Here is a 12,399-nt window from a genome sequence, read left to right as displayed (position 1 = left end):
AGAGGAAGAGTGCATCAAAGAGAGTACAATGGCAGGAACAACCAACCCTCTCGGTAGAGACGAGGAGCCAGACAAGAGGGAAGAAAAATTGATTGTTAATCTCTCCTGTAGGACTCTTACCTCTTCCGAAGATAAAGTACTACAGAAAGGCTTGGGTTATGTCCCTACCCCTACGACTGATAAGTTTTGTGACACCTGTGAAATTCAAGGCTTTTTTTGTAAGATACGCCTCAAAGCCTTTTTCCAAGACAAACCAACCATCCCGACTGAGGCCTCAGGGCTACAAAAACCATCCGCCTTCACACCAAACAGTAGCATGGTACCAAACGAGGTATTGACATTTGAACAGGCTGTACTCCTAACCAGTGACATTAAAGCCACTACCTTTCACAATTTATCCTCAGCTGAGCTGACGGCTGTCAGGGCTCCGGCGGATGACCTCGACATTACCATTAAACAAGCCGATAAGGGAGGGGCCACAGTTATCATGTCAACTGTTGACTACGATACAGAATGCCTACGACAACTCAGCAACCAGAGATATTACACTCCCATAACAGATGACCCCACCCCGCAACTAGCCACCATTATATCAACTGTGGTCTTCTCTGCTGAGACTGAGGGGTGGATCACTAAGAAGGAAGCAGAATTCCTCATCACCAGTACTTAATTTGAGCCGGTGTTTTCCGGTGCTAAGCACCAACACTTAATTGGTTCTCAGTGCTCGGCACTGGCACCTAATCGTCAACGCCATACACAGAACAATCTACCACATGGTGGCGCTGCTCATCTAATTTAGAGATGAGCAGAACATCAGTTGTTTAGGTATACAATATACATTAAAATTGCTAATTACCTGCCTCGCCAGCCATTCCTTTAGCTTTGGAGACCTGGAAAAATCTGAACCGTCACATTAACATGTGAGAGAGATGGTTAGTAGTTGTTTTGGCAGCAATGACAAGGGTGATGGGTGGTGCAAGCTGCAGTGGCCTCCTGGTCAGAGCCCTGGCACATAATATGTTACAAATTAAGCACTGCTCATCACCAAGGACCCAAGACACCCTTCTTTTACATCTTGCCAAAGATTCACAAAGGGGTTACTCCAGTACCCGGTAGGCCAAACGTCTTGGGGATTGGGTCAATCCTCGAACCACTCTCTAGGTTCTGTGATTTTTTTTTTGCAACCCCTGCTTAGAGCCATTCCATCGTTCTTACCAGAGACCGCCTGATTGAGGGGGTCCAGCATCCAGAAGAAATCAACCTCCTGGTTACCCTGGATGTTGAGGCCCTCTACACCAACATCCCACAACGTGCCACATTAAGTGTGAGAGGATACACTGACTCGATCACATTGGGGCTCGCCGACTCCAGTGCCATTCGTGCTTGAACGTGCCACGCTGGCATTGACTGAGAACTGTTTAGAATATAATGAACTACACTATCATCAGACCCAGGGCACTTCAATGGGAAGCACATTCATGCCGAGTGTGGAGTGCTTGTATATGTCTGCCTTTGAGGAAAGAAAGATCCACAGTCCATCGAACCCCTACCTCACTTATGTGGTTTTGTGGAAGAGGTTTATTGATGGCCTCCTCATCTTGTGGAAGAGGTGAAAGATTGAGATGTGATGAATTTTGTCACTGGATCAACACCTTAAACCCCTATATGAAGTTCACCAGCACCATCTCAGACAATAATATCCCTTTCCTTGACCTCAGGATCATGTTAGACGAAGGTCAAATCAGTACTGCACTGTACAGAAAACCCACCGAAAGCCACCACCCAACAGCCTTGAAAGAAAACCTGCCTTTCGGTCAGTATAGGAAAGTGGGTTTCTGTTGCAGTAAACTCCCCACTTTTTGCCGAACTACTGATGCACTTTTTCTTAGTGTACCCTGGGTCCCTGCCAATCAGGTTCCCAGGGCCTGTGTTCATTCCCCAAAACTAACCCAATTGGCATCTCTAGCCACAGGTCAGCCGCTGGTAAATGGTACCTCAGGTACCCAGGGCACTGTGACCAGAGAAGACCTCTAAGGGCTGCAGCACTTATTGTGTCACCCTTGGAGGCTGTGTACGTTATCACACACATACAGACACACTGCCTTGGCAGGCTGCGTGTTTTGGTGCAGACCAAAGTGAAGAGTCGACATGGCACACTGTGTGCCATGCCTACAACCCACTGCCCTGGCATCGGTCAGTCACCTCTCTAGCCGGTTGCCCTATGTCAGTGGTGAGGGTATAGGTACATGAGCCCTGTACCCCTACAGTGTCTAAGTCCATTCTTAGACATTGTAAGTGCAGTGCCGCCATTAAGAGTATATGGTGCTGGTAGCGTGTCATTAGGAGCTCCACAGCACCATAATGGTTACACTGAAAACTGAGAAGTTTGGTATCAAACTTCTCAGCACATTAAACCCACACTGATGCCAGTGTGGGATTTAATGAAAAATGCAAACAGAAGGCATCTTGTAGGTGCCCCCTGAAAAACGACCAGCCTCTGGTGGGTTCCCTGACTGGCACACACCAGCCTGCCACCACAAGACATGTTTCTGCACCCCTAGGGTAGGAGCCTACGCTCCCTGAACCCAGAAACAAAGCCTTTCCTGGGTGGAGGTGTTCACACTTCCCCCAGGTCAGGAAGAGCCATCTGTGGCACGGGAGCGTCAAAGGTTTGGCAGCCTTTGTAATGCGAACCCGTCTCTCCTGCTATCAGGAGCAGGCCCCCTTCCTGTCTTCCCTCCTTTTCGGCGGGAAGACAAGCGGAAAAAACTAGCCAGCCCAGGAGGTGTGCCCACCTCTGCCAACTCCACCCCTCAGGTGGGAGAGGCAAAGTGAAGCCCACTCTCCAGTGGTCACAATCTTGCAGATGGCAGGCACTCCCCAATCAGGACTAGGGATTGTGCTCACACCCCCAAGTGGGGTCAGCACACCAAGGGTGTAGTCATCCTAAGGTCAGTAGCCCATCAAGACCCCTAAAACGCCCCCTAAATACAGCATTTAGGGGGCAGCCCTGAACCAAGAAGGCAGATCCAGACTAACTACAAGAAGAAAAGAAGAAGGACAAAGAGCGGTGCACAGCTAACAAGAGGACATCGCCCACTGACGTAGCCCAAGTCCTACTGGCCTGTCTCCCGTCGAACCTGCTCCAACGAAATCCCGGCATGTGCAGCATCCAGCAACGTCACAAACCCTGGAGGAACTGCCTGCCTTCACTTCCCAGACTGTTTCTCCCGTGAACACCAGAGGTGTTTAAACTGCAGATTCTGGTGCTAGCCAGAGACCACAAATCCAGCCCTCTCTGCACCCGCCGAACCCGGCCAGAGCTCGAGTGGAAAAACACCACGAGGAGGTCACCCCAGTGATCCTAACCTGAGACCGATGACCCCTGACCTGCCTCCAGACTAGGCCTGCAGCCTAAATCCAGATGGCGCCCCTAAATGCGACCAGGAGCTGGTAAGAAGATCCGACCCCAATGTACTGCTACAAAATGTTTCTAAGTGTGGAGTTTTGAAAACTGAAAATATTCTTTAAAATCATTCGAATAACCAAAACGTAATTACTTACCTGTTTCTAGGAAATGTCCCAGTGCTGAATCTAGGTATCCCGCACTGAGTTAGTAAAATAATGTAAAAAGTAAGTTACCTGCAATTTACTGAAAAAGCCTATTCACTTCCATGTACTGTATTTGCTAATTGTTGCATTCTACTGCTCCCCTGGAAATCAAACAAAGTACAATTTCTATTGCATTTTCAAACTGTTCTATATCCAGTAACTTATTACTGAAAAGTATTTAATGCTCACCTGTACCAGGCTTGCTTGGTTTTAAAAATAAACAGTATATTTTTATACAACAACAATTGGCCTAGAGTTCAGTTCTTGAGTGTGTGAATTCATTTGCTGACTGAGTGGGTACATCAAATGCTTAACACTGTCCTCCAATACTGCCTTACTGCTCAACCAAGCTACCGCTATTAGAGAGTAAGGTTCTATCTAACTTTAACCTCTGCTTACCTTTTGGGACTCCTGTACCTCACTTTGGTGCAATATATATATATATAGAGCCAGTTTCTTACAGTCAGTTCCTCCGAATTAGGAGGAATTGCAGTTCAGTGGCCGGCTTTAAAACTGTTACAGCAAACAAATGATTGAGGGAATGCTGACAATGCAAACATTCTCCCCCAGTCAAAAGATCTGAATTGAATTGAATTGAAAATAAATTTATAAACGCGCAACTTAGCCCGAAGGCATCAAGGCGCCTACAAAGAAAATCAGAAAAAGAAGGAGAAAGCTAACACCCACGGCTATGGATATGCTCTGCCAAAGAGCCAAGTTTTTAAAGCCCTTCTAAAAGAGGGCATTGAAGGTAGGATCCTAATCTCCAAGGGAGCCATATTCCACCATCTAGGAGCCAGATTGGAAAATGCTCTGCCTCCCCATTTGGCTCTACGCACCCGAGGTACAGTGAGGAGCAGTTTCGACGAGGAGCGGAGGTTCCTTTCAGGTGAGTACAAGGAGAGGAGATTTTTTATGTCCCCGGACTCCTTCTTATTTAAAGCACCGTATGCCAAGCATAGCACTTTAAATGTGATCCTAGCATCAATGGGGAGCCAGTGCAGGGATTTCCTGGCAGCGGTCGCAGACGACCTTTTTGGGAGATCCAGGACAAACTTCGCCGCAGCGTTTTGCACCGATTGAAGACCTCGCAGCAGACCTTTATTGGCCCCGGCATATAGGGCATTGCAATAGTCGAGCCTAGATGTTATCAAGGCCACGACTGTCTGTTTTCGAGCTTGCACCGATAGATAGTATTTGATTTTGCGCAAGATTGCGATGATGCCCCAGCAAGTGGAGATAGTCCGCCGTACTTGAAGAGCCATGTCAAGGGAGGGATCAATCATGACCCCCAGATTTCGTGCTGCCCGCGTTGGAGCCGGGCAGGTCCCCAGAGATTCCGGCCACCATTCCGCCGACCAGATGTCTTCCTTCTCGCCGAATACAAGGATCTCTGTCTTTTCGCCATTTAGCCGCAGTGAATTGTTGATCATCCAGAGGGCGACTGCCTCCATACAGAGTCTAAACTTGGAGGCAGAAGAGCTGACAGATTCGGCGAGAGACAGTAAGATCTGAGTGTCATCGGCGTAAGATACTACCTCCATCCCAAAAGATCTAATGAGCCGGGCCAGGGGGGTCACATAGATATTAAACAGGGTCGGACTTAACGCCGACCCCTGTGGGACCCCCCAATTCAGCGGCAGGGATGGAGATAGGAACTCTCCCAGCTTCACTCTCTGTTCCCTCCGGTCCAGGAAAGAGGCTAACAAGCTTAACGCCTGCCCCTCCACCCCTATCTCCCTCAGACGAGATGTTAAGACGAGGGGAGACAGGGTGTCAAACGCAGCTGTGAGATCCAGAAGGATCAGCAACGTACTTCCGCCCCTATCAACGGTGGTGCGGATGTTATCAAGCACCACGGTAAGGGCGGATTCCGTGCTATGACCCCTCCGGAAGCCATGCTGCGAGTGATCCAAAAGACCGGCGGTCTCCAGAAAGGCAGAAAGGTGCTGGTGTAGATGGATTTCCAGCATCTTAGCAGGAGCTGGGAGCAGCGAAATGGGGCGGAAGTTTTTCAGCACTTCTGGGTCCAATGACGGCTTCTTCAAGAGCGGCTTCACAACCGCTTTCTTCCATTGGGAAGGGAAAATGCCATCGCTTAAGGCCTTGTTCATTATTTGAAGTAGCGGGGGCAAGAGGGTCTCCTTGCATTGTTTAATGATATTAAGAGGACAGGGATCAAGGGGCGAACCAGATTTGGGTTAAATCCATTGTTCTTTTGCTCACCAAAGTTCCCAGTTTAGACCCGGCCATATGCAAATCAGTCTTGACCCTGTGCCTCATGGGAAAAGTCCAGACCGAACTGCCAAGCTACACTCAACCTGCCCACTCCGAGGTATGCTTTTAAAGGTCACCAGCAACCTTGAGGATATGCTGATACATACCAGGCCCAAAGTCCACAATACCACCACACAGAGATCATTGTGGGACCTTCCACCTGTTGTGGTACACTACCTATGCGGTGCCTGTACAGTTTGCCCACTTACAAAACCTACTAAAGATATCACATTTTGCAGTGGGTTTAAATGGCAGCGAAGGAGGCACACTAACTGCAACCCTCCTAATCGCATATACATGCTCACCTGCCCCTGTGGACTCCGTTTTATAGGCATGACCACCAGACCTATCAAGACACGCATTACAGAACACGGGAGCAATATCCTATGTCATAAAACTAACACCAAGATGACAACATATTTTGAACTCCTGAAACATTCCCCAGATTCACGGTGCAAGTGCTACTGGCCACTCAGACTGCTGAAAGTGCAAGGGACACGAACACTGGCTGCATGCCCACCATGTTGAGAAAGCTTCATCACCTTTGTTTTTTGATCAATGTGTGAAGCAAGAAACTTTTAAATTGGAAATGAACAAATTCCACAGCAAGTATCTTTTAATGATGGTGAGCTGATTGAAGAAGGAGCAGAGAACGTCCACTGGGCAACTTCACTCCTGTTGAGCCCAAATTGATACCAATACCTCTATTTGAGCATCCGGATTGTGATTCGCCCACGTATAATTTGAGACCTAGGGCTGTCAAAAACTATAGACTTTGAATGAAAAAACTCTCTCTGGAGAGTTAGCAACCCATGCCGGTGGTCAAGACCGCCAACGTCTGGACCTGCACATGAGCCTGCCAGTGAGGCTTTGAAGTAAAGGAGACTGGGAACTCTTGATGTTCTTTGGTAGAATAGAAAAGGATTTTATTTTAGGAGGTCTTAGCGACGTTACTTTGTTAGGTGTTTTTTATTTGGTTCTCTTTTTGGAAAAGAAAAAAAGGAGAATGGTCTGAGCATAAAGACAAAATATTAGGAGAAGCAATACTCATCAAGAACAAGTATGTGCACATCACACAGGGGCCTCATCACCATGCCCTGGACGGTTGACAGAACATGGCAATGAGACCAACTCACACCTAAGCAAGAGACAGGTGGATAATGGAGAGGGTACGCAACCAGCCAGACAACCGTCCAAAGACACAAACAGCAGAGAATGCATGCAAACCCCGACAAGAACACACCCCTGGTCCTCACAGCCAACCTACTGTCACGATCAGTGTACACTACTCAGGCAATAAATAGCTTGGGTGGAGGGAACTCCATTAAAAAAATTATGACATCAAAATATGTGCTCCGAGTGGGAGGAGGGTACACTAATATGTGCTCTGAGTGGGGGGAGGGTACACCCAATATGTGCTCCGAGTGGGAGTAGGGTACACCCAATATGTGCTTTGAGTGGGAGGAGGGTACACCCAATATGTGCTCCAAGTGGGAGGAGGGTACACCCAATATGTGCTCCAAGTGGGAGGAGGGTACACCCAATATGTGCTCTGAGTGGGGGGAGGGTACACCCAATATGTGCTTTGAGTGGGAGGAGGGTACACCCAATATGTGCTCCAAGTGGGAGGAGGGTACACCCAATATGTGCTCCAAGTGGGAGGAGGGTACACCCAATATGTGCTTTGAGTGGGAGGAGGGTACACCCAATATGTGCTCCGAGTGGGAGTAGGGTACACCCAATATGTGCTCCAAGTGGGAGGAGGGTACACCCAATATGTGCTCCGAGTGGGAGTAGGGTACACCCAATATGTGCTCCAAGTGGGAGGAGGGTACACCCAATATGTGCTTTGAGTGGGAGGAGGGTGCACCCAATATGTGCTTCGAGTGGGAGGAGGGTACACCCAATATGTGCTCCAAGTGGGAGGAGGGTACACCCAATATGTGCTCCAAGTGGGAGTAAGGTACACTAATATGTGCTCTGAGTGGGGGGAGGGTACACCCAATATGTGCTTTGAGTGGGAGGAGGGTACACCCAATATGTGCTCCAAGTGGGAGGAGGGTACACCCAATATGTGCTTCGAGTGGGAGGAGGGTACACTAATATGTGCTCTGAGTGGGGGGGAGGGTACATCCAATATGTATTCGGAGAGGGGTACACCCAAGATGAGCTCTGAGTGAGAGTAGGAGTACCCAACAGGAGTGGCAGTCTGAGCGGTGATTTTTTTATTAAATTGTTCCTAGACACCTATGTAAGATTGGAAATGTTACAGGCAGGTCGCTCCCCACGCCGCACAGCGCCACCAGTTTGTGCCCTTGCTCCCGCCCTCCCTGCGAGTTTCTGCCTGCCCTCTCATCTGTTTTTCCCCTTCGCCTGCCTGCCGCTTTTCTATTCACTTTTGATTCTCACTGCATTTCATCCCTTTTGCGTTCATTTTGCTTCTATCTGCCTCATTTGCCTTTTCTCCTATCTCTCTTGTCCTTGCTATTCCGCATATTCTCCCCTTCCCGCTGCTGCATCCCTGGAGGCCCGCCCCCCTCGCTAGCCCATTTGCTCCCCCCTCCCGCCTCCCAGCTGCTCCTCCCTCCCACCTCCACTTCTTAATGGAGGCCGCTAGGCACCTAAGGCAAGCCCAGATGCGCCCGCCCGTGCCTGGACTGCGCCCAGCGCCAGACCCCCTGGCCCACGCGAGTGCTACGACACCGCTACAACGCCAACATCCTCCCGCACTCAACGCCGGCCATTCATCTACCTGCTTCCAGGCCACCCCGAAGCACACCCACGGACCCTTCACCTGCCGAAACTGCAGCTTCACCAGCCAGCATACACCAGCACGACCTGCCCCTCCCACCAGGGCAGGCCACAACCATCTCAGATGCATACTGCTCAACACCCGCTCCGTCGAACTCTGGGACCTGCTTGACTCATCCTGCCCAGACGTCGCTTTCCTGACGGAGACCTGGTTGAACCCCTCATCGGCACCCAATATTGCCATAGCCATCCCGGTTAGCTACAAGGTCAGCCGCAGAGACCGTAACAACAGACCAGGAGGAGGAATCACCATCGTCCACAGAAATACCCTCAGAATCTTGACCAACACCGAAGACAACATTCAGCACTGCCGAACTCCTGCACTTCTAGATCCACATCGATTCCAACACCACCCTCAGAGGAACCCTCTTCTACAGACCCCCTGGCCTCGGCCACAGTTCAGCGTCTCCATCACAGGCGTCTTCAGCTCGCACGCCCAGGCCCCCAGAGACTACATTCTCCTTGAGAACACTAACAACAGCAACTCCACCACCCTGCTGGACAACCTCGCTAACCTCTGACTCAAACAGCTCGTCACGACACCAACTCACTTCGCCGGACACATGCTCGACCCCATCTTCTCCGCCAGCAGCCACGTCACTTTCAGCCACACCACCGAACTCCACTGGACCGACCACCACTACATTCAATTCTCCTTCAAGAAAAACAACACACACAACCACCCACAACGGATCCCCAACCGCAGCTGGAACAAGGTCACCGAAGACCAGCTAATCACCACCCTCACCCGACAATGACCTACCAACCACACCGTCACTGACACAGCCGCCTGCAACCTCAGGCAATGGATCGACGACTGCGCCAACACTCTCGCCCCGATCAAGAAACCCTCAAACAGACGCACCAACAGAAGGGCCAATAGGTTCACCACCGACCTCCAGACATCCAAGCAGACCTGCCGAAGACTAAGAAGAAGTGGCACCATGAGAAGACACCGGACAACCACGCAGCCCTCAAGAACGCCAGCCGCAGGCACCACCAACTCATTCGAACTGCCAAAAGGACCTCCTTTAAGGAACGTATCGACAACAATGCACACAACAGCAAAGAGCTCTTCAACATCGTGAAGGAACTCGCCAACCCCAGCTCCAGCTCTAGTGACATCCTGTCGTATCAAGACCTCCGAGACTCTTTAGCCACCTTCTTCCACCGCAAGATCATAGACATCCACAACAGCTTCAACACTCAGACTCCCCCGACAGCTGTCGATACCTCAGACTCACCGCCCCCCAGTCACACCAGCCTCCTGCTCTCCTGGAACCACGTCAATGAATAAGGCACAGTCAAAGCCATGAACACCATCCACTTCAGCTCACCATCAGACCCCACCCCTCACCACATCTTCAACAAAGCGAGCTCCATCATCGCACCACAACTCCGGAAGATCTCCAGCAGCTTCTTCGAGACCGCCACCTTCCGGGGAGTTGGAAACCCGCAGAGATCAGCACCCTAACTCAAGAAACCCAAGACAGACCCAAAGGACCTCAAGAACTTCCATCCCATCTCCCTGCCCCAGTTCCCTGCAAAAGTCATCGAGAAGATAGTTAACAGACAACTGACCCGCTTCCTCGAAGAGAATAAGACCCTGGACTCTCCCAATCCGGATTCTACTACAACCACTGCACCAAAACTGCCCTCATCGCCGCCGCCAATGACAGCAGGACCCTGCTGTACAACGGCGAAACCGCGGCCCTCATCCTCCTAGACCTCTCTGCCGCCTTCGACACCATCTGCCACCACTTCTATGCGCACGCCTCCACAACGCAGGGATCTGCGACAAAACCCTGGACTGGATCACCTCCTTCCTCACTGACAGAACAGAGAGAGTTTGCCTCCCTCCATTCCGATTCGAAGCCACCAAGATCACCTGCGGCGTACCCCAAGGATCATCCTCAGCCCGACCCTTTTCAACGACTACATGACACCTCTCGCCAACATCGTCCGATCGCACAAACTCAAAATCGTCTCATACGCCGACAATGCCCAGCTGATCCTCTCCCTCACCATGGACCCTGCCACCGCCTAAACCAACTTCAACGGAGGAATGAAGGCCATCGCTGAATGGATGAAGAACAGTCGCTGGAAACTGAACTCGGACAAGTTGGAGGTCCTCATCCTCAGCTCCACCCCCTCCACCTGGGACAACTCCTGGTGGCCAGCCTTGCTGTGAGCTGCGCCGACACCCGACAACGCACGTAACCTGGGGTTCATCCTGGACTCATCACTGACATTGAGCCAGCAAGTCAACGCCATCTCCTCCTGCTTCAACACCCTCTGCATGCTTCGCAAGATCTACAGATGGATCCGCACCGGATCCAGAAGAACGGTCACCCAGGCCCTCGTCACCAGCAGGCTGGACTATGGGGGACCACGACCAAACTCCAGAAAAGACATCAACGCATACAGAACGCCTCTGCATGCCTCGTCCTTGACGTCCCCGCCACAGCCCCATCACTGGCCACCCGAGGGACCTGCACTGGCTCCCCGTCAACAAGAGTACCACCTTCAAGCTCCTCACCCATGCTCACAAAGCACTCTACGACGCCGGACCAACGTACCTCAACAGACGACTCACCTTCTACACTCCCAACCGCCAGCTGCGCTCCGCCGACCTCACCCTCGCCACCGTTCCATGCATCCACCGAACGACCACCGGCAGCAGATCCTTCTCCCACCTCGCTGCCAAGACATGGAACACCCTCCGCATCCACCTGTGACACACCCAGGACCTGCGGACCTTCAGGACACTTCTCAAGAGCCGGCTGTTGGAGCATTAGCAGCTCCCCCGCTCCTCTGCGCCTTGAGACGGGTGAGTAGCGCGCTACAAATGCTTAATTGATTGATTGATTGCACTGGATTAGAGACAAGGCCCTGGATAGGAGGGGTAAAAACAAAGCAAGTCTTGCTCTAGTGCAGACGGTCTCTTGAAATACAATTAGAACAGTCTTTATGGACCCAGCGCCAGCGTCTATTACTTAAAACATTACACTTCGGCTTTGAACACGCGGCTGAAAACTGCAGGAAGTACAAACACAGCACCCCCGGGTGAAAGTAATGCGAGTGTCAGTGTCTGCCACCAACAACTCACCTGCAGCAGATCACACGGCTCACCTGCAGCAGATCACACAGCGCGCTCACCTCACCTGCCGCAGATCACACAGCGCGCTCACCTCACCTGCCGCAGATCACACGGCGCGCTCACCTCACCTGCCGCAGATCACACGGCGCGCTCACCTCACCTGCCGCAGATCACACGGCGCGCTCACCTCACCTGCCGCAGATCACACGGCGCGCTCACCTCACGCAGCAGATCACACGGCGCGCTCACCTCACCTGCAGCAGATCACACGGCGCGCTCACCTCACGCAGCACTTCGGGGTGAAAATAATTCTCCTGGCTTAGTCTGACATTCAGGACTTATGTGGTCGCTCCGCCATTGCCAGTGACGTTGGAAGCGCGTCATCCAGGGGGGAGTGGTCAGCGGGGGGTGGGGCGGGGGTAGGGGCAGTCCTAAAAACACCCTCTAGTCACCCCCACCCGAGGGATAATTGATGTTGATGACTGTCTGTTATGCCCCTTGGTTTGCGCCCCTCCCCCAAGGTAGGGGGACATGGCATGACCGGGGGCTTTACTGGACCCCCCTCCAGAGCAGACCCGGCCTGGAGCGGGCGGGGGAAG

General features: G+C 51.5%; 1 protein-coding gene across 5 annotated transcripts in view; it reads right to left on the bottom strand.

Annotated features, from left to right (window-relative positions):
• LOC144764042 (uncharacterized) overlaps positions 1-12,166 on the bottom strand; it is a 52,345-nt gene extending 40,179 nt beyond the window's left edge. Inside the window, exons 1-2 of one of the 5 annotated variants that reach the window (XM_078650189.1) lie at positions 12,082-12,164; positions 11,988-12,019 (exon numbers count right to left, since the gene is read on the bottom strand). The gene's annotated coding sequence lies outside the window, so the exon portion shown is untranslated. The other 4 variants (XM_078650188.1, XM_078650187.1, XM_078650190.1 and 1 more) reach the window with 4 other exon arrangements.
• Between the last annotated feature and the right edge of the window lie 233 nt (positions 12,167-12,399).

The sequence above is a fragment of the Lissotriton helveticus genome, chromosome 6, assembly GCF_964261635.1.
Source record: "Lissotriton helveticus chromosome 6, aLisHel1.1, whole genome shotgun sequence".
Lineage (NCBI taxonomy): Eukaryota > Metazoa > Chordata > Amphibia > Caudata > Salamandridae > Lissotriton > Lissotriton helveticus.
Note: the sequence above shows the minus strand (reverse complement) of the source record. Positions and strands in the feature narration are given on the sequence as shown.